Source organism: Antechinus flavipes, chromosome 1, assembly GCF_016432865.1.
Source record: "Antechinus flavipes isolate AdamAnt ecotype Samford, QLD, Australia chromosome 1, AdamAnt_v2, whole genome shotgun sequence".
In the NCBI taxonomy this organism is placed as follows: domain Eukaryota; kingdom Metazoa; phylum Chordata; class Mammalia; order Dasyuromorphia; family Dasyuridae; genus Antechinus; species Antechinus flavipes.
Window position 1 is genome coordinate 224,634,943 of NC_067398.1, and position 25,097 is coordinate 224,660,039.

At 35.4% G+C, this 25,097-nt stretch overlaps 1 protein-coding gene across 1 annotated transcript in view; it reads left to right on the forward strand.

Annotated features, from left to right (window-relative positions):
- The window catches only part of FANCC (FA complementation group C), a 187,599-nt gene that overhangs the window by 65,399 nt on the left and 97,103 nt on the right, over positions 1 to 25,097 (forward strand). The window lies entirely within an intron of this gene.

Consider the following 25,097-nt stretch of genomic DNA (forward strand, 5'->3'; position numbering starts at 1 on the left):
GTTGCCTGCCTCAGGTCTCTACTTCTGTCTATCTGTCAAACTGATCTTCCTAAAGCACAAGTCTGAACCATGGCTTTCTGCATTCAGTAAACTGCAGTGGCTCCTCCAGGGCCACATATAAAATCTTTTCTTTGTCATTCAGAGTCTTTCATAACCTGTCACCTTACTACTTTTGTGGTCTTATTACATCTTACATTTTCTACTCCATATGCTGTATTCCTTGAACAAAACACTCCATCTCCTACTTCCATACATTTTTATTGGTTGTCCCATGCCTAAGATCTCTTCATCTTCCATCTCCTGGCTTCCCTGGATTCCTTTAAATCCCAGTTAAACTCTCACCTTCTGCAAACCTTTCCCTAACCCCCTTAATCGAGTGCCTTCCTTCTATTAATATTCTTGTTTGTATTTAGTTGTTTGTATGTTTTTTTCCTCATTAGATTGTGAACTTCTTGAGAATAGATTTTACCTTTCCTGGCACACAAAGCACAATTAGTAGATGTCCAATAAAATACCAGATTTGACTTAGCGTGTCTTACTTGTGTGTGCCTGGCACATAGTAAGCTATTAACATATATGTGTATTGATTTGACTTAACATGAACTCATTTAATAGATTATTTTAGTAATATGAGTGATATAAGGCATCTTCTATGTGATAGACCAGAAGGCTGAATGTTTTAGAGACTGCAATAGACAGATAACATACTTTTAGATTAATTGAGACCCTTTAAATTAATGTCATTGGGATATATATTAATCATTCTTCAAATTCAATATGATGTTACTGTAGATCTTTCCTATATATTTTCCACTATTAGTAAGGCAAAGGTATATCCTTTAAATTATTATGTTTTATATTGTAAATGTTTGGCATATTGTTATGTATTTTACTCAGATCAAAAATCCATTGACTTTTTTGAGAATTTTTGCCCTTATAAACACTATAGAATCTGGAGTCAAATTTAACCCAAAAGAACATGATATCAAATTATCCATTAGCTGATTTATATTTGTATGAGCTTCTTCCTGGTGCCCCTTTTTACTTATAAAGTGCCTATTAAGTGAAATTGCTTATGTCCTCTTGTAAATGTAAGGTGGAAAGCCATGTTTTTATAGCTGTGTTCCATCTACTCATTTAACATATTTCTTTGTAGCTTTAAATGATTTGGGCCCATTTACTTTTTACAATGAATAATTTATTCATCCTTATGGCTATCAATGTATACAGTGGAGCTCCATATCTCATATGAGTGTTTGTCATTAGCATCTTTTGAATTCCTTAATTTTTATAAACATAGAATAAAATATTTATTTGAATTTGGTAGGTTTTCCATTTTACTTGTCTATTATTATCTTTTACTTATATTACATATATTTTTCACAGCTGATTTTAGACCATTATCCTAGTAAGAAAAGTTATTTTCTTGTTTTTTTTTTTCCTTAAGGCAATTGGAGTTAAATGACTTGCCCAAGTTCACATAGCTAGGAAGTGTTAAGTGTCTGAGGTCAGATTTGAACTCAGGTCCTTCTGACTAAAGGGCTGGTGCTCTACCCACTGAGTCATACCTGCCCTATTTTCAATGGAATAATTAAATGTTTGTTGTCAAGTTCCATTGATTAACCTCTTTTCTATATAGCTGCTTGCCTTTCTCTCCTCTGATGTTGTCAGAACCTGGTTCAGACCCTCATCACTCTATTCCTGGATCAGAATCAGTTTTCTGATAGCCTCCTTCTTCCCCACTTTAGTCCACTTTGCATTCAACTATCAAACTGGTCTTCCTAAAATACAAGTCTAACAATGTTATACTCCTATTTAGTTATCTCCAATGGCTCCCTGTAACCTCAGGTCAGATACAAAATCCTTTGTTTGCTTTTTAAGAGCTTTTAACATCTGGCCCATCCTAGTTTTGCAGTCCTCTTCCATCTTCCTGAACTCTACATATTATTAGCCACTGACACTTTTTCTCTTGCCATTACAACATTTCCTCACTCTGTGTATTTTCAGTTGCTGCCTTCAGGTATCTTCCTCTTCATCCCTCTCTTCGTTACCTTGACTTCCTTCAGATCTCAATTAAAATCTTACCTCTGGCAAATAGTCCTTCTCAATCTTCTTTAATCCTAGTGCCTTCTCTCTGTTCTCTCTTGCCTATAACTTAATTGTTCATTAATTGTTTTTATGTTATTTTCCCTCATTCAATTGTGAGCTCCTCAAAAACAGTGACCGTTTTTGGTTTGTCTTCATATTTTTGATGTTTAGTATAGTACCCAAACAACAATAGCTGCTTATTAATAAATGCTTCTTTTCTAGATTTATTTGTTACTTAGTGGAACTTCCTCCGTCTTTTCAGCTCTGCAGGATCCAAATACTACTCCCAAGTTTGCTGATCTCTCTTATATTCAGGCATGGGGATTCTTTTAAAGTAGGCCAGTGATTTGGCGGCCTTTTACTATAGGTGTTCATCATTTCTTCCAAGAAGCATTGTAGTAGCTATAGAGGGGCACTTCCAGTGCAGTCAGCATAGACTAAGGGAACCCAGAAACTCCTCAACACTTGAGTATACATCCCTCAAAGTCCATCTCTAATGATCACTGCTTAGCAACCTGTTCTCAGGGAAAGAAACATAAAACAGGGGCGGTATCCAAGGACCCACGTCCAGGGCCCGGAGCTGCCAAATGGGAGCAGTTGCCATTTTTCTGGGGAAAAGTAGGGAGGGAGAAATTTCTTCCTCTTCTCCCCCATGTTGTAGAGAAATAATGTATTCTATGCCACAAGTTCCTAAGAAAGGAAGAAAGAGCCAAGATGTACCTGAGGATGAAGCCTTTTAATGGCTACTGAATGGACAACAGACCCTAGCTGAAAGGCTAAGTATCTCTAATATAGCTTTGATACTGGCCCCCAAACCCTGTGATAGGTAGAGAATGGCAAAGGGAGCACCCAGAACCTAATTAAAAATTCCGGTGCTTTTTTTTTTTTTTTTTTTTTTTTTTTTTTTTTAATCAAAGTGTCTTCCTGAAAGGTGTAGGGCAAATGTATTACTAGAAGGGACTCAATTTTAGGCTTGCTGCATGAAGTATATTGGAGAGCCAGTCAAGCATATTTCCCTAATTCCTCCATTACACTTGGAGTTTACATATTTTTAGGGGGAAGAGGGAGGGAAAATTGTTCCCTCAAAAGCAGCTATTAAGAAGGGATAATAATAAATGACAAGAATCATAACTAAAATTTAAACTGTTCTGTATTCCCGGGCTCTGAGCTATGAATGCTTGACAGATGAAGCAATGTCATGGTTTTTCTGGGGACTGGAGAATCACAGAAATATAGAATCTTAAATTGGAAGGCAATTTCAATTCCTGATCTTTTAATATAAATTATTATTGATTCTTTTTTTTTATAAAGCTTTCTATTTTCAAAACATATGCTTAGATAATTTGACAGCGTTGACCCTTACATAGTCTTATTTCAGTTTTTTTCCTCCTTCCCCTCACCCCCTCCCCTATGGCAAGCAATTCAGTGTATGGTAAACATGTTAAAATATATGTTAAATCTAATATGTATAAATATATTTATATAATTCTCTTGCTGCACAAGAGAAATCAGATCAAAAAAAGAAAATAAATTGAGTAAGAAAACAAAATGCAATTCAACAAAAAGAGTGAGAATGTTATGTTGTGATCCACATTCAGTTCCTACAGTCTTCTCTCTGGGTGTAGATGGCTCTCTTTATCACAAGATCAGTAGAACTGGCATCAGTTATCTCATTGTTGGAAAGAATCACAATCATCAGAATTTATCGTTATGTAATATTGATCTTGCCGTGTACAGTGATCTCCTGGTTCTGCTTATTTCACTTAGCATCAGTTCATGCAAATCTCTCCCGGCCTCTCTAAAATCATCCTCCTGATCATTTCTTATAGTACAGTAAAATTCCATAACATTCATATACCGTAACTTATTCAGCCATTCTCCAATTGATGGGCATCCATTCAGTTTCCAGTTTCTTGCCACTACAAACAGGGCTGCCACAAACTTTTTTGCACATGTGGGTTCTTTTCCTTTCTTTAAGATTTCTTTGGAATATAGATCCAGTAGAAACACTGCTGGATCAAAGGATAAGCACAGTTTGATAACTTTTTGAACATGGTTCCAAATTGCTCTCCAGAAGGGCTGGATCAGCTCACAACTCCACCAACAATGTATTAGTGTCCCAGTTTTCCCATATCTTTTCCACATTCATCCTTGTCTTTTCCTGTCATCTTAGCCAATCTGACAGGTGTGCAGTAGTATCTCAGAGTTGTCTTAATTTGCATTTCTCTGATTAATAGTGATTTAGAGCACCTTCTCATATGGTTAGAAATAGTTTTAATTTCTTCATTTGAAAATTATTTGTATCTTTTGACCATTTACCAATTGGTGAATGGCTTAAGTTATTATAAATTTGAGTCAATTCTTTATATATTTTAGAAATGAGGTTTTTATCAGAACCCTTAAATGTAAAAATGATTTCCCAATTTATTGCTTCCTTCTGATCTTGGCTGTATTAGTCTTGTTTGTACAAAAACTTTTAAACTTAATGTAATCAAAATTATCTATCTAATATTCAATTATGAGTTCCAGTTCTTTGGACACAAATTCCTTCCTTCTTTACAGGTCTGAGAAGTAAACTATCCCATGTTCCTCTAATTTGCTTAAAATATCACTCTGTGTCTAAATCATTTACCCATTTAGATCTTAACTTAGTATGTGGTGTTAGGTGTAGGTCAAGTCCTAATTTCTGCCATACTAGTTTCCAATTTTCCCAACAGTTTTTGTCAAATAATAAATTCTTATCCCAAAAGCTGGGATCTTTGGGTTTGTCAAATACTAGATTGCTATAGTTATTGACTATTATGTCCTAACCTATTCCACTGATCTACTCTATTTCTTAGCCAGTACCAATTGGTTTTGATGACTGCTGATTTATAATATAGTTTTAGGTCAGGCATAACTAGGCCACCTTCATTAGCTTTTTTTTTTTTTTTTTCAATTAATTCCCTTGAAATTCTTGACCTTTTGTTCTTCTAGATGAACTTTGTTACTATTTTTTCTATATCTGTAAAATAATTTCTTGGGAGTTTGATTGGTATGGCATTAAAAAAGTAGATTAATTTAAGTATTATTGCCATTTTTATTATATTCCCTTGGCTTACCTATGAACACTTGATATTTTTCCAATTGATTAGGTCTGACTTTATTTGTGTGGAAAGTGTTTTGTAGTTGTATTTGTATAGTTCCTGACTTTCCCTTGGCCAATAGTATAAAATATTTGGGAATCTATTGATAGTTATTTTGAATGGAATTTCTTTTTGTGTCTCTTGCTGCTGGACTTTGTTGGTAATATATAAAAATGTTGATGATTTTTGTGGATTTATTTTGCATCCTGCAATTTTGCTAAAGTTGTGAATTGTTTTTTAGTGTTTTTTTAGTTGATTCTCTTAAGTATACCATCATATCATCTGCAATGAGTGATAATTCGGTTTTCTCATGATCTATTCTAATTCCTTTAATTGCTTTTTCTTCTCTTAGTGCCGAAGCTAGCATTTCTAATACAATATTGAATAGTAATGGTGATAGTGGGCAGCCTTGTTTCACTCCTGATCTTATTAGGAATGGGAATTGGGAATGGGGGATGTCCCCATTACATATGGTGCTTGCTGATGGTTTTAAATAGATATTACTGATCATTTTAAGGAAAAGTCCATTTATTCCTATACTTTTTAGTGTTTTTAATAGGAATGGGTATTGGATTTTATCAAAAGCTTTTTCTGCATCTTTTGAGATAATCCTATGATTTTTTGTTAGTTTGTTTATTGATACAGTTGATAATGCTAAAAGTTTTCCTAATATTGAACCAATCCTGCATGCCTAGTATAATTCCTACTTAGTCATATCCTGGGGATGACTTTCTGTAATTTTGTTATTAATATTTTATTTAAGATTTTTGTGTCAATATTCATTAGGGAAATTGGTATATAATTTTCTTTCTCTGTTTTCACCCTACCCTACAGGAAAATATCTGTATCACAAAAGGAATTTGGTAGGACTCTTTCTTTCCCTATCTTTTCAAATAGTTTATATACTATTGGAATTAATTGTTCTTTAAATATTTGATAGAATTCACATGTAAATCCATCTGGTCCTAGAGATTTTTTCTTAGAGAGTTCATTAATAACTTGTTCTATTCCTTTTTCTAAAATGAAACTATTTAAATAATTTATTTCTGTTAACCTAGGCTATCTATATTTTTGTAGATATTTCTTCATTTCATTTAGATTATCAAATTTATTGGCATATAGTTGGGCAAAGTAACTCCTAATTATTACTCTAATTTCCTCTTCATTGGTGAAAGTTCTCTCTTTTCATTTGAGATGAACAATTTGATTTTCTTCTTTCATTTTTCTAATCAAATTAACTAAAGGTTTATCTATTTTGTTTTTTTTTTTCCATAAAACCAATTCTTAGTTTTATTTATTAGTTCTGTTATTTTCAATTTTATTAATCTCTCCTTTTATTTTCAGAATTTCAAATTTGGTATTTAATTGAGGGTTTTTAATTTGTTCTTTTTCTCGTTTTTTTTTTTTTTTTTTAGTTGTAAGCCCAATTCAATGATCTTCTCTCTCTTTTCTTCAAGTAAGCATCTAGAGATATACAATTTCCCCATTATAACCACTTTAGCTGTATCCCACAAATTTTGCTATATTGTCTCATTATTGTCATTCCCTTGGATGAAATTATTCATTGTGTCTATGATTTGCTGTTTCATCCATTTAGGATTAGATTATTTAATTTCCAATTAACTTTTGCTCTATTTTTTACTGGCCTTATATTACATGTGATTTTAATTGCATCATGATCTGAAAAAATGCATTTACTATTTTTGCCTTTCTGCATTTGATTTTGAGGTTTTTATGTTCTAACACATGGTCAATTTTTTTTACAAGTTCCATGAACCACTGAGAAAAAAGTAAACTCCTTCCTGTCTCCATTCAATATTGTCCAAAGATCTATCATACTTAACTTTTCGAACATTTTGTTTACCTCCTCAACTTCTTTCTTATTTATTTTGTGGTTTAATTTATCTAATTATGAGAGAGTAAGGTTGAGATCCCCACTAGTGTAGTTTTGCTATCTATTTCTTCTTGCATGTTTCTTAACTTCTCCTCTAGGAATTTGGATGCTATGCCACTTGGTAAATATATATTTAGTATTGATATTGCTTCATTATCTATGGTACCCTTTAGTAAAATATAATTTCCTTCCTTATCTCTTTTAATTAGATGTATCTTTGCTATTACTTGATCTGAGATCAGGATCATTACCCCTGCTTTTTTTTTCTTCACCTGAAGCATAATAAATTCTGCTCCAGCCCTTTATCTTCATTCTGTATGTATCACAATACTTTAAATGTGTTTCTTGTAAACAACATATTGTAGGATTCTGACTTTTAATTCAGTCTGCTTATCCACTTCTGTTTTATGGGAGAGTTCATCCTATTCACAGTTAAAATAACTAATTCTGAATTTTCTGCCATCTTATTTACCCTGTCATGCTTTTCTCTTTCCTATTCCCCTTCCCTCCTCACCAATTTTTTGCTTTTGATGACCACCTCCCTTAAAAAGTTCTCTCTCCTTTAGAGCCCTTACCCCTTTTTTACACCTTTCCTTTAATACTTCTGTTTTCCCTTCTATTAGTCTTTCCCTTTCTTTTCCCCCTTTCTCTCCCACTTCCCTATAAGGTGAGACAAGTTTTTCTGTGAAACCAATATGTCTGATATTCTCTCTCCAAGAGCCAAATCTAATGAGAGTAAGATTCACATAATGCTCATTCCCTTTCCTTCTTTCCCTCAATTATAATAGGTTTTCTTTGCTTCTTAGTGAATTGCAATTTCCCTTATTTTACCTCCTTTTTTCTCTTTTCAGTATGATCCCCTTTCCACCTCTAGTTTCTTTTTCATATTATCATAATAAAATCAAATTATACCCACATTCTCTAAGTATACCCATAACAGAGATATAGTTCTCAAGAGTTCTTTCCTTTTACCTTTTTATGCTTTTGTTTAGAGATCAAATTTTTTGTTCAGTTCTGGTTTTTCATTACAAATACGTGAAATTCACCTATATCATCTTCTTCCGTGAAAGATAATGCTCATTTTAGCTAGATAACTTATAGTTGGCTGTAATCCAAGTTCCTTTGTCTTTCAAAACATCAGATTCCAGGCCTTTGATCCTTTAAGATGGAAGCTGCTAGGTCCTAGGTAATCCTAATTGTGGTTCCTTGGTATTTAAATTGTTTCTTTTTCACTGCTTGGTGCTATAGTTCTAAAATTTAGCCACAATATTCCTTGGGGATTTAATTTTGGGGTCTCTTTCACGAGGTGATCAGTGAATTCTTTTGATGGCTATTTTATCTTCTGATTCTAAAATATCAGGGCAGTTTTCTTCTAAGATTTCCTGTAAGATAATGTGTTGCTTCTTTTTTTTTTTTTTATCACGGCTTTTAGGAAGTCCAATAATCCTTAGATTGTCTCTTCTAGATCTATTTATATAAGGTCAGTTGTTTTTCCTAGGAGATATTTCATATTTTCTTCTATTTTTTTCATTTTTTTTGTTTTTGTTTGACTGATTCTTGAATTCTTGAGTCATTCACTTTCATTTGTTCAGTTCTAATTTTTAGTGTATTGTTTTCTTTAGTTATCTTTTTTAGCTCCTTTTGTAATTGGCAAATTGAGTTGTTTTGTTCATGGCATTCTTTTTCCATTTCACACATTTTATTTTTCAGTGAATTGGTGTCATATTCATATCTCTTTTGTAGGGCATTATATTCTTTCCATTCCTTCTTGCAATGATCTCATTTCATTTCCCTATTTTTCTTCTAACTCCCTTTTAAGATCCTTGATGCAATCTTCCAGGTAAGCGTTTTGAAATGGGGACTAGCTCATGTCTTCCTTTGGGGCTTCATCTGGAGTTGCTTTGCTTTTAGGAATCTCAAGATTTAAGGTGTGTTTTCTCTCTCCATAAAAGCTTTATGGTAAGAGTTCATTTTGGTTTTTTATTCATTTTTTAAAGGCTTGAGGTCTGTTCAGTCAACAAGAAGCAATAGCTGCTTTAATTTTCCCTGGGACAGTTCTGCTGATTGATTTCTAGTGCTGGGTAATCCCAGCTAGTTCCAGCTTCTTCTGGTATTCAGTGAGTTACAATTTGCCTTTTGTAGCAAATCTGCCAAACCACCTACTTGCAACCAGGACAGAGTAGCCTAAGAGGCTCACAGAAGATTCCCAGGTGCTGGTAATGAAGTCTAAATTTTGGGGTTCCTGGTCAGGGAACCAAATGATAAGATTAGGGTTCTTGATGGTCAGGGAGTTAAATGATGAGGTCGGTGGCAGTTTGGGGTTCAGGGAACCAAATAAAAGAGGTTTGGCTCCCCTAAATCCCTTTAGGATTCGGCACAAAGTAAGGAGTTGTGGGAACCCCCCTTTGGCGGTGCAAAGGTCCTTCATGAAGGAATTTACGAACCCAAAAAGCTAGACTGGTAAAAAGAAGTTTATTATTGTCATTGGCAAGTCAGCCTTTGCTATGCATGAATAGAAAGACTGAATTCCTTAGTGGCAAAGTCCCTACAGAGAAGTAAAGTTTCTAGCAGAGAAATCCCGACAGAGAAGCATAAAGTCTTGTTAGGGCAATAGGTGAGACAGATAAAGAGAGGGTAATGCTGAAAGAGAATATCATTTCAGTGGGCAGAGGGTTGCTGCTATGCATGGCATGGCATGTTAGGTCCTCTGCAAGGACTAAGTTTAAAATTGGCTCTTTTTATAATAGAAGCCTTATCTACAAGCTGGGATTTGCTCTTGATGGGGGCTGGTTTCATCTTAAGCTGGAATTTGAATAGCATTGAATGAGTGTCTCTAGGTTTGATCTTTAATTCAATGGGAAGCTTAATCAGTTGTGAATATTATCAAAGGAGGTGGTACCTGTCTCAGAATAACAGAATGAAGCTATTTATCCTTCAGGCAGGGTCTTTTACACAAGCCAGGATTCAAGGAGAATTTGTCCTTCAAGGAGTTTTAGAGAGTTTCAGGGTTCACTCTCATCAGTGGAAGCTGCAACACTCTTGACTCTCTGCTCTATCTTCTTGCCCCATCTCCCTGTGCTGCAGTCTGGGCTTGGCAGACTATCCCCCTGCCCATTTGACACAGACCTGTTCTGAAATTCTTCTAAGATATCCTCTTCTGAGAATGTGTTGTACTCCTAATATTTGTAGGTTTTTTGATTCCAAAACCAGAGTAGAGGCTTAAAATGCTTTTGGTTTCAGAGAAGGTCAAAGAAGGTCACAGAAACCCATATCTGTTCTCCATTTTGGCTCCACCCTCCTCCCCCCATTCTTTATTCTTAAATATCTCCAGAAGAAGCAACTTGATGCAATGAATAATCTTAGAATCATGGAATCACAGATTTAGAGACCATCTCTTCATCTGAGTAAGTTGAGATATAAGGATCTTAAGTGATTTTTTTTTTTTAATAACTTTTTATTGACAAAACCCATGCCACGGTAATTTTTTTAGAACATTATCCCTTGCACTCGCTTCTGTTCCGATTTTTTCCCCTGCCTCCCTCTAGATGGCAAGCAGTCCTATATATGTTAAATATGTTGCAGTATATCCTAGATACAATTTATGTTTGCAGAACCAAACAGTTCTCTTGTTGCACAGGGAGAATTGGATTCAGAAGGTAAAAATAACCCGGGAAGAAAAACAAAAATGCAAATAGTTTACGTTCATTTCCCAGTGTTCTTTCTTTGGGTGTAGCTGCTTTTGTCCCATCATTTATCAATTGAAATGGAGTTAGGTCTCTTTGTCAAAGGAATTCACTTCCATCAGAATATATCCTCATACAGTATCGTTGTTGAAGTGTATAATGATCTCCTGGTTCTGCTCATTTCACTTAGCATCAGTTCATGTAAGCTCTCCAAGCCTCTCTGTATTCATCCTGCTGGTCATTTCTTACAGAACAATAATATTCCAGAAAATAGTGAAGGATATTATACGTAATTATGCATGTAATAAATATTTCTTCATTGAAAGGGAAAAAAAAGAACAATAATATTCCATAACATTCATATACCACAATTTACCCAGCCATTCTCCAATTGATGGGCATCCATTCAATTTCCAGTTTCTAGCCACTAACATTTTGGCACATACAGGTCCCTTTCCCTTCTTTAGTATCTCTTTGGGGTATAAGCCCAGTAGTAGCACTTCTGGATCAAAGGGTACGTACAGTTTGATAACTTTTTGGGCATAATTCCAGATTGCTCTCCAGAATGGTTAGATTCGTTCACAACTCCACCAACAATGCATCAGTGTCCCCGTTTTCCCGCATCCCCTCCAACATTCATCATTATTTTTTCCTGTCATCTTAGCCAATCTGACAGGTGTGTAGTGGTATCTCAGAGTTGTCTTAATTTGCATTTCTCTGATCAATAGTGATTTGGAACACTCTTTCATATGAGTGGTAATAGTTTCACTTTCATCATCTGAAAATTGTTCATATCTTTTGACCATTTATCAATTGGAGAATGGCTTGATTTCTTATAAATTTGAGTCAATTCTCTATATATATTTTGGAAATGAGGCCTTTATCAGAACCTTTAACTGTGAAGATGTTTTCCCAGTTTGTTACTTCCCTTCTAATCTTGTTTACATTAGTTTTGTTTGTACAAAGGCTTTTTAATTTGATATAATCAAAATTTTCTATTTTGTGATCAGTAATGGTCTCTAGTTCATCTTTGGTCACAAATTTCTTTCTCCTCCACAAGTCTGAGAGATAAACTATCCTATGTTCCTCTAATTTATTTATAATCTTGTTCTTTATGCCTAGAACATGGACCCATTTTGATCTTATCTTGGTATGTGGTGTTAAGTGTGGGTCCTTGCCTAATTTCTGCCATACTAATTTCCAGTTATACCAGCTGTTTTTATCAAATAATGAATTCTTATCCCAAAGTTAGGATCTTTGGGTTTGTCAAACACTAGATTGCTATAGTTGACTATAGCACAACTATAGTTGTGAACCTAACCTATTCCACTGATCAACTAATCTATTTCTTAGCCAATACCAAATGGTTTTGGTGACTGCTGCTTTATAATATAATTTTAGATCAGGTACAGCTAGGCCACCTTCATTTAATTTTTTTTTCATTAATTCCCTTGAGATTCTCGACTTTTTATTGTTCCATATGAATTTTGTTGTTATTTTTTCTAGATCATTAAAATATTTTCTTGGAAGTCTGATTGGTATAGCACTAAATAAATAGATTTATTTAGGGAGTATTGTCATCTTTATTATATTTGCTCCACCTATCCAAGAGCACTTAATATTTTTTCAATTATTTAAGTCTGACTTTATTTGTGTGGAAAGTTTTTGGTAATTTTGCTCATATAATTCCTGACTTTCCTTTGGGAGATAGATTCCCAAATATTTTATGCTATCAACAGTTATTCTGAATGGAATTTCTCTTTGTATCTCTTGCTGTTGGATTTTGTTGGTGATGTATAAAAATGCTGAGGATTTATGGGGATTTATTTTGTATCCTGCTACTTTGCTAAAGTTATTAATTATTTCTAATAGCTTTTTAGTAGAATCTCTGGGGTTCTCTAGGTATACCATCATATCATCTGCAAAGAGTGATAGGTTGGTTTCCTCATTGCCTACTGTAATTCCTTTAATCTCTTTCTTGACTCTTATTGCAGAGGCTATTATTTGTAATACAATATTGAATAATAATGGTGATAGTGAGCAATCTTGCTTCACTCCAGATCTTACTGGGGAAGGTTCCAGTTTTTCCCCATTGCATATGATGCTTACTGATGGTTTTAAGTATATGCTCCTGACTATTTTAAGGAAAAGTCCATTTATTCCTATGCTCTCAAGTGTTTTTATTAGGAATGGATGTTGGATTTTATCAAATGCTTTTTCTGCATCTATTGAGATGATCATATGGTTTTTGTTTAGTTTATTGATATAGTCAATTATGCTAATAGTTTTCCTAATATTGAACCAGCCCTGCATTCCTGGTATAAATCCTACTTGGTCATAGTGTATTATCCTGGGGATGATTTTATGTAATCTTTTTGCTAATATTTTATTTAAGATTTTAGCATCAATATTCATTAGGGAGATTGGTCTATAATTTTCTTTCTCTGTTTTCAACCTACCTGGTTTAGTTATCAGTACCATGTCTGTGTCATAAAAGGAGTTTGGTAGGACTCCTTCAATCCCTATTTTTTCAAATAGTTTATTTAGCATTGGAGTTAATTGTTCTTTAAATGTTTGGTAGAATTCACATGTAAATCCATCTGGTCCTGGGGATTTTTTCTTAGGGAGTCGGTTGATAGTTTGTTCTAATTCTTTTTCTGAGATGGGACTGTTTAGGATATTTACTTCTTCCTCTGTTAGTTTGGGCAGGCTATATTTTTGGAGGTATTCTTCCATTTCATTTAAGTTGTCGAATTTATTGGCATAAAGTTGGGCAAAGTAACTCCTAATTATTGCTCTAATTTCCTCTTCGTTAGTGGCGAGTTCTCCCTTTTCATTTTTAAGACTAACAATTTGATTTTCCACTTTCCTTTTTTTCAATCAGATTTACTAAGGGTTTGTCTATTTTGTTGGTTTTTTCATAGAACCAACTCTTAGTTTTATTAGTTAATTCAATAGTTTTTTTACTTTCAATTTTATTGATCTCTCCTTTTATTTTTAGAATTTCAAGTTTAGTGTTTGACTGGGGGTTTTTAATTTGTTCCTTTTCTAGCATTTTTAGTTGCAAGCCCAATTCATTGACCTTCTCTTTCTCCATTTTATGCAAGTAAGCTTCTAGAGATATGACATTTCCCCTTATTACCACTTTGGCTGCATCCCATATATTTTGGTATGATGTCTCATTATTATCGTTTTCTTGGGTGAAGTTATTAATTATGTCTATGATTTGTTGTTTCACCCAATCATTCTTTAGTATGAGATTATTTAGTTTCCAATTATTTTTTGGTCTACTTTCCCCTGGCTTTTTATTGAATGTAATTTTCATTGCATTATGATCTGAAAAGGATGCATTTACTATTTCTGCCTTACTGCATTTGAGTTTGAGGTTTTTATATCCTAATATATGGTCAATTTTTGTATAGGTTCTATGAACTGCTGAGAAGACAGTGTACTCCATTCTGTCTCCATTTAGTTTTCTCCAGAGATCTATTATATCTAACTTTTCTAGTATTCTAGTTACCTCTTTAACTTCTTTCTTATTTATTTTGTGGTTTGATTTATCTAATTCTGAGAGTGCAAGGTTGAGATCTCCCACTATTATAGTTTTGCTGTCTATTTCTTCTTGCAGCTCTCTTATTTCTCTCTTAGGAATTTAGATGCTACACCACTTGGTGCATATATGTTTAATATTGCTATTGCTTCATTATCCATGCTACCCTTTAGTAAGATATAGTGCCCTTCCTTATCTTTTTAATTAGGTCAATTTTTGCTTTAGCTTGATCTGAGATCAGGATGGCTACCCCTGCTTTTTTGACTTCACCTGAAGCATAGTAGATTTTGCTCCAACCTTTTACCTTTACTCTGCATGTATCTCCCTGCTTCAGATGTGTTTCCTGTAAACAATATATTGTAGGATTCTGGCTTTTAATCCATTCTGCTAACTGGTTCCTCTTTATGGGGGAGTTTACTCGTTCACATTTATGGTTAAAATTACCAATTCTATATTACTTGCCATCTTGTTAACCCTTGTTTATGCTTTTCTCTCTTCTTTCCCTCTTACCCCCCCTTCCCAGTATTAAGCTTGTGAGCACCACTTGCTTCTCACAGCCCTCCCTTTTTAGTATCCCTCCCCCAGCCTTAGAGTTCCTCCCCCTATCTTACCCCCTTCCCTCACAGTTTCCGTATTCCCTTCCGCTTAGCTTATTCCTTCCCTTTTCACTTTTCCCTTCTCACTTTTCAATGAGGTGGGAGAAGTTTCACCATAAATTGAATATGTCTAAAATTTTTCTCTTAAAGCCAATTCTGAAGGCAGTACGATACCCACTATATTCATCCCCCTCCATTCTTTTTCTCAGATATTATAAGTTTCCTTTGCCTCTTCCTGAGATGTAGTACCCTCACTTTGCCCTTTTTCTGGTACAATGTCCTTTCCACATCTAGTGTCTAGAACAAGGGATACATGTATTCTTTATACATCTTTATATACTATACAGAAATATAGTTCCCAAGATTTATTTTTACCTTTTTAGGTTTCTCTTGAGTTCTATATTTGCACATCAAACTTTTTATTAAGTTCTGGTTTTTTCATCAAAAATAGGTTAAATTCACTTATTTCATTGAATGTCCATCTTCTTCCCTGGAAAAAGATGCTCATTCTGGCTGGGTAAGTTATTTTTGGTTGCATACCGAGTTCCTTAGCCTTTCGGAATATCATATTCCAGGCCCTTTGATCTTGTTATGTGGATGCTGCTAGATCCTGAGTGATCCTTATTGTGGCTCCTCTATATTTGAATTGGGTTTTTCTAGCCACTTGCAGTATTTTTTTCTTCATCTGAGGGTTCTGGCATTTGGCCACTATATTTCTTGGTGTTTTGATTTTAGGATCCCTTTCAGTAGGAGACCGATGAATTCTTTCAATGTCTATTTTACCCTCTGTTTCTATGACTTCTGGGTAGTTCTCTTTGATAATTTCCTGGAAAATAGTGTCCAGGCTCTTTTTGTCATCATGCTTTTCTGGGAGTCCAGTGATTCTCAGATTGTCTCTCCTGGATCTGTTTTCCAGGTCTGTTGTTTTCCCAAGAAGGTATTTCACATTTTTTTCCATTGTTTGATTTTTTTGGATTTGCTTGACTGATTCTTCTTGTCTCCTCGAGTCATTCAATTCCATTTGTTCGATTCTGATTTTCAATGAAGTATTTTCTTCCCTCACTTTTTAAATTCTAATTGTCCCATTGAGTTCTTTTGTTCTATGGAATTTTTTTCCATTTCGCCAGTTTTGTTTTTTAGAGAGCTGTTTTCTGTTTCCAGTTCACCAATCCTATTTTTCAAGGATTTGATTTCTTTATCCACTCTCTCTTTAACTGACTTCTCCAGGCTCTTTTGCCAAGTCTTCCTCTCCTTTTCCCAAGCCTCCCTCTCCTTTTCCCATTTTTCTTCTAGCTCCCTTGTGAGAGCCTTTTTAATTACTTCTATGAGGTTCTTCTGTGCTGAGGAACAGATGGTCTCCTCTTTTGGGGAGTCACCTGGAGACTGTCTGTTTTTAGTCTCCTCAGAGTTTAGAGTCTGCTCTCTATCCATATAGAAACTGTCGAGGGTTAAGGTCTTTTTCAAATTTTTGCTCATTTTGTCAGAGAAGAATCAAAGACAAACTAGCAAAAAAAAAAAGAAAAAACCCACAAATGGAATCTACTTTTTTGGAGGGAGGGACTGGGTAGTGTTACTGAGCTTCCTTTATAGACTGTGGGGGCACTAGCAGGACTGCGATGGCTGTGCTGGGCTTGTGCTCTGAGACTCTGAGAGCCTGCTGAGACACTGTGGGGGCAGGGTGGTCAGGTCCCGAGAGACTCCAGCTGTTCGAGGTTGTATTCTTCACACACACACACCTCCCCCCACCCCCCCACCCCAGTGTTTTTAGCTTCTCTGCTGGGCTGCTGACTTGCTGCCAGGGCAAAGTATCCAATCCTGTAGCCAAGCTCTCCCCACAGAGACGGCTGCGATCACTCCCCACCCTCTCTGGTCTGCTCCCGTGCTCTCACTGCTACTGCCCTCAGCCTGCACCTGATCTAAAACCGTCCCCGCCCTTGAGCAAAAACAGACCTTTCCTGGTGAATCTCAAGGATGGCTTCTCTTGGTAACTATTTGTGGGTTTTTTTTCAGTCAAGCATTAATTCAGAGGCTTGTAATGAAATGGATTCTGAGAGAAAACGCAGAGCTTACACAGCTGTGTGCCTCCTCTCCGCCATCTTGGCCTATCTTAAGTGATTTGCATTTGTATCACATAGGTATGTGTTGGACAGGATGTTAGATTTCCTTTACCCAAATTGACTACTTGGAAGTGTCTCCAAATACAAACAGAAAGCCTTTATTTGGTTCTTACAAGAAGCAGGCCAGCAAACTCACATGGCAATCTAGTAGGATGTGGCCCAGTGCAGAAGCAGAAGCTGGAATATATAGTCTAAAACCTCAAGTCCTCCCTTAACTTGTTGACTTTTAAATTCATTGGTTGTACTGAATTCTTCAGGAACAGGGAAGGGGCCTGTTGCCAATGTCCAACAATGTCTCCTTTTTTGGCAACCTAAAATTTAGGTCTGGGGTCTGACATACTTTATCCTACAGTCTCTGAGAAACTTTCACTTGTCACATTCAGGTAGTAGATCTAAGAGACAACATTTGAAATTTGAATAATTTCTACCACATTCAATTTACATTAAGACCTCTGTTTACATCTTCCTTTTGGCCATAATCAATCTACCAAGCTAATCAATATTCCAGAGAGATTCTTAAGATGCAGATGAGTTGTATTTCTGTATTTTGGTAAGAATCTGTATTTCTGAATCTTGGTAAGAGCCTCCATATCTCATCCACATCACTTTGCATCTGCTGTTCTACCTGGTTTCATATCTACATAACGCTCCTTTGCTGCTGTCCTCTACATCCCTCATCCTTTCCTTCCTCCTTGTGTGGTTTCTCTTTAGATTGTAAATTCCTTGAGGGGAAGGACTACTACTTTTTATTAATTATATCCCCAGAATTTAGCACATAATAAGCTTTTAATAAATGTTTATTGAATAGGATCTCTCCAGAAATCAATCAAATCAACAAGCATTAAGTATCTATTATATTCCAGGTCTTGAGGGTGCTGAAAATACAAAAGCAAAAAAAAAAAGAAGAAGAAGAAGAAAGAAACCATCCCTGCTCTTAAGTATTTTACATTGTCTTTCAGAAAATAAATTGTGTGCTTGTGGGGAGGGTTAGATGGAAATGGAGATGAGAAAAAGAGAGGGAAGGAGGGAGGTAAAGAAGGAATGAGTGGGAGGGTAGAGGGAGAGAGGGAAAAAGAGAAAGGGAGGGGAAGGAAAAGGTGGGGAGGGGAGGAAAGAGGGGAAGAATGTGATATACAATAAAGAGAAATATTTGGAAGGATCAGGAAAAGCTTTGGGTAAAAGCTTTTGTAGAAAAAACATAAAAGTAGTTAAGACAAGTCCCTGAAGGAAGGGATTCTGTGAGGTGGAGGGAAAGTATTCTAGGCTTGGGGATTAGGCATTGCAAAGCCAGAGAGTCAGAGATCCTTGCCACGTGTGAGGACGAGAAACAAATTTGTATGGACCATGGAGTGGTGGTAGAGAGTTAACAGGGCTCTTTACTGTCTTGCTATTGTAATGTCAGAGAAACTGAGGCAAAGTAGAAATTAGAGAGTATTTAATATTTTATTTGAAAGGGAGAGATTTACTGGGACCAAATGGATCCATGGTTTGGTCCCAGGTCTGAATGAGACTATCATCTCCAAGTATCCAGCAAACAATGTGAATTCTCAATAACATACATATATGTGTTATATATGTGGCTCAGATATAGGAGGTAGACTGAGGCAGGGACGGAGCCAGGGTGCTGAGAGAGGGAAAAGGACTATGGATCTGGTTCTGACAGGATAGGGGAAGCATTCTAGTAAGGAGGGATGGGCTGGGGTCATGATGTCTAAGATAGAAGGTCTTTTATTCTTATCAAATATTCTGAGAATTAAGAGGGAAGGGTGGTGATAGCCTGGGGCAGGATAACTGAGGTAGGACAATTCAAGAGAATGTGGCATAACAAACTGAGGCAGGACAATTTGGGGAAACTGGGTCAGGATAATAAAAGAGAACTGTGGCACAACACCATTAGCTCTGTCATCTTCCTTCCTCGCATGACCAGAAGCTTTATAAATATTATCCCATTGAATCTTTACAACATTATCAAATATTCTGATAAAGAGGGAGGGGACTGAGCTTTGAGCTGAAGCAGAGAAGCTGAGTCAGGGCTGGGTCAGCATAATTATGGAAACTGAGAATTTTGGCATAACAGTACTTTTCATTATTTTCTATTTTTAAAAGGACAATCCTACATTATGATTATTTAAAGAAGTAGATCACCATAATACCTCATTTATCCAATTTAATTCAACAAGTATCAATAGCCTACTACATGTAATATAACACTTTAGTCAGCCAGGAGAAAAGTATAAGAAAAGTCCCTTTTTGCTCAGAGTCACAAGTGTTTTGAGACCAGGTCTGAGCTCAGGTCTTCTTGAGTCCTGGCCCAGAGATCTATTCACTGAACTACCTGACTACATTAGGTAGGTCTTCCTAATGCTAAACCAAAATTATCCACTGAACCGTCCAATATTTATTTATCAATTTATTTATTTTATTTATGTCAGTTAGCAAGTCTTTATTATGTATCTACTACATGCCAGACACTGAACATTGGATAATTATTTTTGTATAATCTGGCCTTCTGGTCCTAAAATTTTATATTTACATTTGTCCAATTAAGGTCACTAAAGCCCCACAAGGATGCCTCTTTATGATGTGGCATGGAACTTCCACCTTCTACCTTTCATTCCATAAATGGAGCATGAGACTGATTTATAACCCTGACTCCGCCCTGCCTCAGTCTACTCCCTGAGTCTAAGCCATGTGTACATGTCATTGAGAACTCACATTGTTGGCTGGATTCTTGGAGAGGATAGTCTCATTCAGCCCTGGGACCAAACCATGGATCCATTTGGTCTCAATAAATCTCGCCCATTTATAAATTATTAAATACTCTCTAATCTCTATCTTGCCTCAGTTTCTCCAGCATTACAGTATTATTAATCTGAGGTTTGGAATATAAAAAGTTAATTGATTCTTGTGTGTCTTTTTTTACTTGAGAAATTTTTAAACCTAGGTATCAGAAAAATGGAGCAAAAACTTTTTTAGAAAGAATTTCCCCTTCCCTTCTATGTCAACAATTTAGGTGTGTGGTATTTGTTTCTTACACAGAAAGAAACATTTAAATCAACAGGTACTAATCCGAATGGACTAGTTTAAAAATTATTATAATTCTTGTTGTGTATTAGCATAAATGTTTTTACCTAATTAAGAGAGACTCTCACTTCCTCTTCCTATCTTCATCTTTTTTCTTTTTTTCACTGAAAGAGGAATGACAGTTTTGTTTATGGAAGTCTTTTAAAGAAAATGAGAGTATTGAAATTGACTTGGCATTACTTTTCATGATTGTGGATAAGTATAGACTTTGAGGCTTGCTAGTTGCTGAGTTCTTTGGCTTTTTTTCTTAATGTTTCCAAAGGCTTTGTTAATGTCTTGCAAATGGAACTTCAAGCTTTGGAACTGGTCCATTAAAAAGCTGTGTGGTCTAAGCCACAGTAGCAGCGCAGCATATTTTTCCAGTGCTAGATGCACAAAGGTTAAACTTAGTTGGAAGTCTGAAGGATCTGCCACATTGAGATGTGTGTATAATGTGTTTTAATATTTTGGGTTTGGGTATCTTTTTGATTTTTTAAATTATGCTCCTTATTAAATCAGTTTTTTGTTGTTGTTGTTGTTTACCTGGGATCCAGTTTTTTTGTTATTGTTGAGTTATCTTATGTTGGACATTCCCAGATCAATTTAAAAAGAAAGACAAGTCATTCTGTATATGTATTCTCCTTTGGGTAGGTATTTTACAGATTAAGGAGAGCTCACCATTATTTTGCTATGTTTCTTTATCCATTTTAATTGTCTGCATGTGAAAGAAGACTTTTGAATATGTACCATGAACTGTTCCTAATCCAAACCGAGTGGTTACTGACTAAACAAAATAACTTGAAGTAAAAATAGATGCATATTCTACATGGATTATTGTATTGCTTTAAAGTAAACAGCATGTAACCCAGTTATTTGTATATGCTTATCGTCTAATGAATTGCTACAACAGTATACTGAAGAATTTTGAATCTATGTCATATGAGGATCTGTCAGAACTTTTTAGCCTGAAGAAGAAACTCAATTGAATGGAGTTGTATAAGGAGTGGGTCCTGACAACCCTCTCCATGTATTTGAAGAGTTGTTATATGGAACAGGGATTAAATTTGTTCTCTTTGTGCCAGATAACAGAGCCAGAAGCAATAGATACAAGCTGCAAAAAGACAAAATTCAGGTTGATGTCAGAAAACTCATCCTGACAAGTGCTTTGTAATGTTAATGATTATGTTAAAGAAAAAATAGTGCTTATTCAATCATTGGAAAATTTCTGAGGGGATAGGTGCTTGTACCTGGAAAAGATGGAAAAGCCTTCTATAAAAGGCCGATGAGTTCTATTTTGAAAGAAGCCATCAGAAATCCTAAGATGTAGCTTTGAGAAGGGAGAGCATTCCAGGAATGGGGAAAAGTTAGTACAAAGATAGCTAGAAGGAAGATGAAAAGTGGTGTGCCAGGAATGCGAGTGTGAGATTTGACTAGATAGGGCCCATTTTAGAACATATTAAAGTCTACTTGTTTTCCTGACATCAAGCCAAAAATCTGCTTCTTTATAATTTCTGTCCATTGCTCCTGCTTATGCTCTCTTCGGCTAAAGAGAACAAGTCTAATCCTCTTCCATGTGCCAGACAACCCTTCAGATTCTTAAAAATGGTCAGAATGTTTTTTAGAATTTTTTTTTTTTTCCTCCAGGATTCCCCTAACCCTTCTCAAGGATTATGATAGAAAATAAGTGAGTGAAGGAGCCTCACTAATTGTGTACTTTTCTTTAAAAAGCTACCTCCCAGACAGCTAAGTGGCACAATGGATAGAGCACCAGGCCTGGAATCAGGAGGACCTGGGTTGAAATTTAGTCTCAGAGACTTAATATTTCCTAGCTGTGTAATCTGGGCAAGTCACTTAATTTCAATTGTCTCTCCAAAAAAAAAAAAAAAAAAAGGCAAAGCAAAAAGCTATCTCCTTTATCATATGAGTCAGTCTCCTGACCACTCTACCCTACCTGTCCATCCTCTATTGATAAACAGAGAACCCTAAGCACCTGGTATTTGTCTTGTCTTTGGCTAGCATTCTCCATTTCCTGTTTCTGAATTTCTTTGATCCTGACTCTTGAGATAAACCTCCTCTCTTCCCCCACCCACCCCCAAAAAAAACAAAAACAAAAAACAACTCATCCTTAAACATTTATTAAGGAGCCTATTAAAAGCAAAAAAAAAAAAAATGCTAGGAACTGGGGAAATGTGCCAAATGTCCTCTACAATTCAAAGGTCTCCAAAAGTAAGGACAAAACCAGTTGTTCTTCCTATCTGAAATGTCTACATTGAGGGGAAAAGTCTTGTGTTTAAGGAAATGGGGTTTTTCTTTTTATTTACATATGGCAGGATCATGGAAAGCTGCTTGTGTATTGCTTTATAAGATAGTTCTCTTGCAGCATTATGATTCTGAGAAAATTAAGATTAAAAAAAAAGATAATCATTTCTACCATTAAAGAACATGAAGATAACATGGGCAATATGATGATTTATTAGATTTATGTTTTATGATTTATTAGAAAGAACTGAAATCAGAGGATCTGCATTCAGATTGCAGCTCTCTATTGCTAATCATGCCTGACAGATAGGACTTTTAATTGTGCTTTACCTATTAATTCTCATTTCAGCCTTAGAATAACTTCCAGTTACTTCTAGGTTATTATCTGTTTTACAGATTTAAGTGATTAAGTGATTCTTCATGTTCTTGCTTGTAAGAGGCTGAAGGAATATTTGAACCTAGATCTGACTCCTCATTTAGCCCTCCCTCTACTCCCTCCGCCCAGGCAGTTGGGGTTAAGTGACTTGACTAAGGTCACAGAGCTACGAAGAGTTAAGTGTCTGAGATCAAATTTGAATTCAGGTCCTCCTTTCCTTACTTCAGGGCCGGTGCTCTATCCACTGCTGCCGCCCCCCCTCTGCTTTTGGCATACTTAAATTCTCTGTGCCTTAGTTTCTGTCTCTAAAATCCATGGGCTGAATTTAGTGTAAGATACATTTTAATTTGAAGTCTGTGTTTCTGTAAAAGGCAGAATATGAAAAGGGGAAAGGAAGATCTAGATAAGAGGTCTAGGAAAATTTAAGATGTCTCTACAAATTTCTTTTAGTTCATTTTATTGTCTAGTTTAATCCTATTTTCTAAAGTCTTTTAATGTGGGTATATGCAAAACCATCTGTTATGTATATGAGGCAGAAAATATATATATAGCATAAATGTATTTTTCCAGCACTCAGTGAGCTAGCTAGCAAGCAAGAGATCCTGTAAGCAAAACTAGAAATTACAGAATCTGTTATGATTGGACTAGAGTGTGGAAATTCTGTGAATTGTGTTATGTCAGCATCTTGCTCAAGAATAGGCTGTGTAAACAATGGAAGTTAGTATGTTCTCTGAATGAGAAGCCTTCCTTTTCACTTATAGACCTAACCACTGCAATTCTCCAGATTTCTAAGTGTTTATTTCATAGTAAAAAGGGCTCTAAAAATACCAGGGCAGTTAGGTTTTTATTATAGATCCTTTCACTTAGACTGGCATGGGACATATAAATTTTAAAAAGGGAAAAAAAAAAAAGAAAAAAACCACTGCATGCAGGACTTTAAAGAAAAAGCTACTGAAATTGGTATACAGTAATTTGCTTTGGGTAAGGATTTTAAATTGCAGAAAAGATTAGGAACTAACTTGTCTCATCTTTTAATTTAAAATAGTTGATATTATTAAGAAGCAGTCACCAAAACCATTTGGTATTGACTAAGAAATAGACTAGTTGATCAGTGGAATAGGTTAGGTTCACAGGACAAAATAGTCAATAATTATAGTAATCTAGTATTTGACAAAGCCAGAGACCCCAGCTTTTGGGATAAAATTCCCTATTTGACAAAAACTGTTGGGAAAATTGGAAATCAATATGGCAGAAACTGGGCATGGATCCACACTTAACACCATACACCAAGATAAGATCAAAATGGGTTCATGATTTAGGCATAAAGAATGAGATTATAAATAAATTAGAACATAGTATAGTTTACCTCTCAGACTTGTGGAGGAGGAAGGAATTTGTGACCAAAGAAGAACTAAAGATCATTATTGATCACAGAATAGAAAATTTTGATTATATCAAGTTAAAAAGCTTTTGTACAAACAAAACTAATGCAGACAAGATTAGAAGGGAAGCAACAAAATGGGAAAGCATTTTTACAGTTAAAGGTTCTAATAAAGGCCTCATTTCCAAAATATATAGAGAATTGACTCTAATTTATAAGAAATCAAGCCATTTTCCAATTGATAAATGGTCAAAGGATATGAACAATTTTTAGATGATAAAATTGAAACTATTTCTACTCATATGAAAGAGTGTTCCAAATCATTATTGATCAAAGAAATGCAAATTAAGACAACCTTGAGATACCACTACATACCACTGCTAAAATGACAGGAAAAGACAGTGACGATTGTTGGAGGGGATGTGGGAAAACTGGGACACTGATGCATTGTTGGTTGAGTTGTGAACAGATCCAACCATTCTGGAAAGCATTTGGAATTTGGTCAAAAAGGCTATCAAACTGTGCATACCCTTTGATCCAGCAGTGTTACTACTGGGCTTTTATCCCAAAGAGATTTTAAAGAAGGGAAAGGGACCTATATGTGCAAAAATGTTTGTCTAGCCCTCTTTGTAGTGGCTAGAAACTGGAAATTGAAGGGATGCCCATCAATTGGAGAATGACTGAGTAAATTATGGTATATGTATGTTATGGAATATTATTGTTCTGTAAAAAATGACCAGCAGGATGAATACAAAGAAGCTTGGAGAGACTTACATGAACTGATGCTAAGAGAAATGAGCAGAACTAGGAGATCATTATATACTTCACCAACAATATATATATATGTATATATATATATATATATATATATATATATACATATATATATACTTTTCTAAATCCGATTTTTCTTGTGCAACAAGAGAACTTTATAAATATGTACACATATATTGTATTTTAGATAT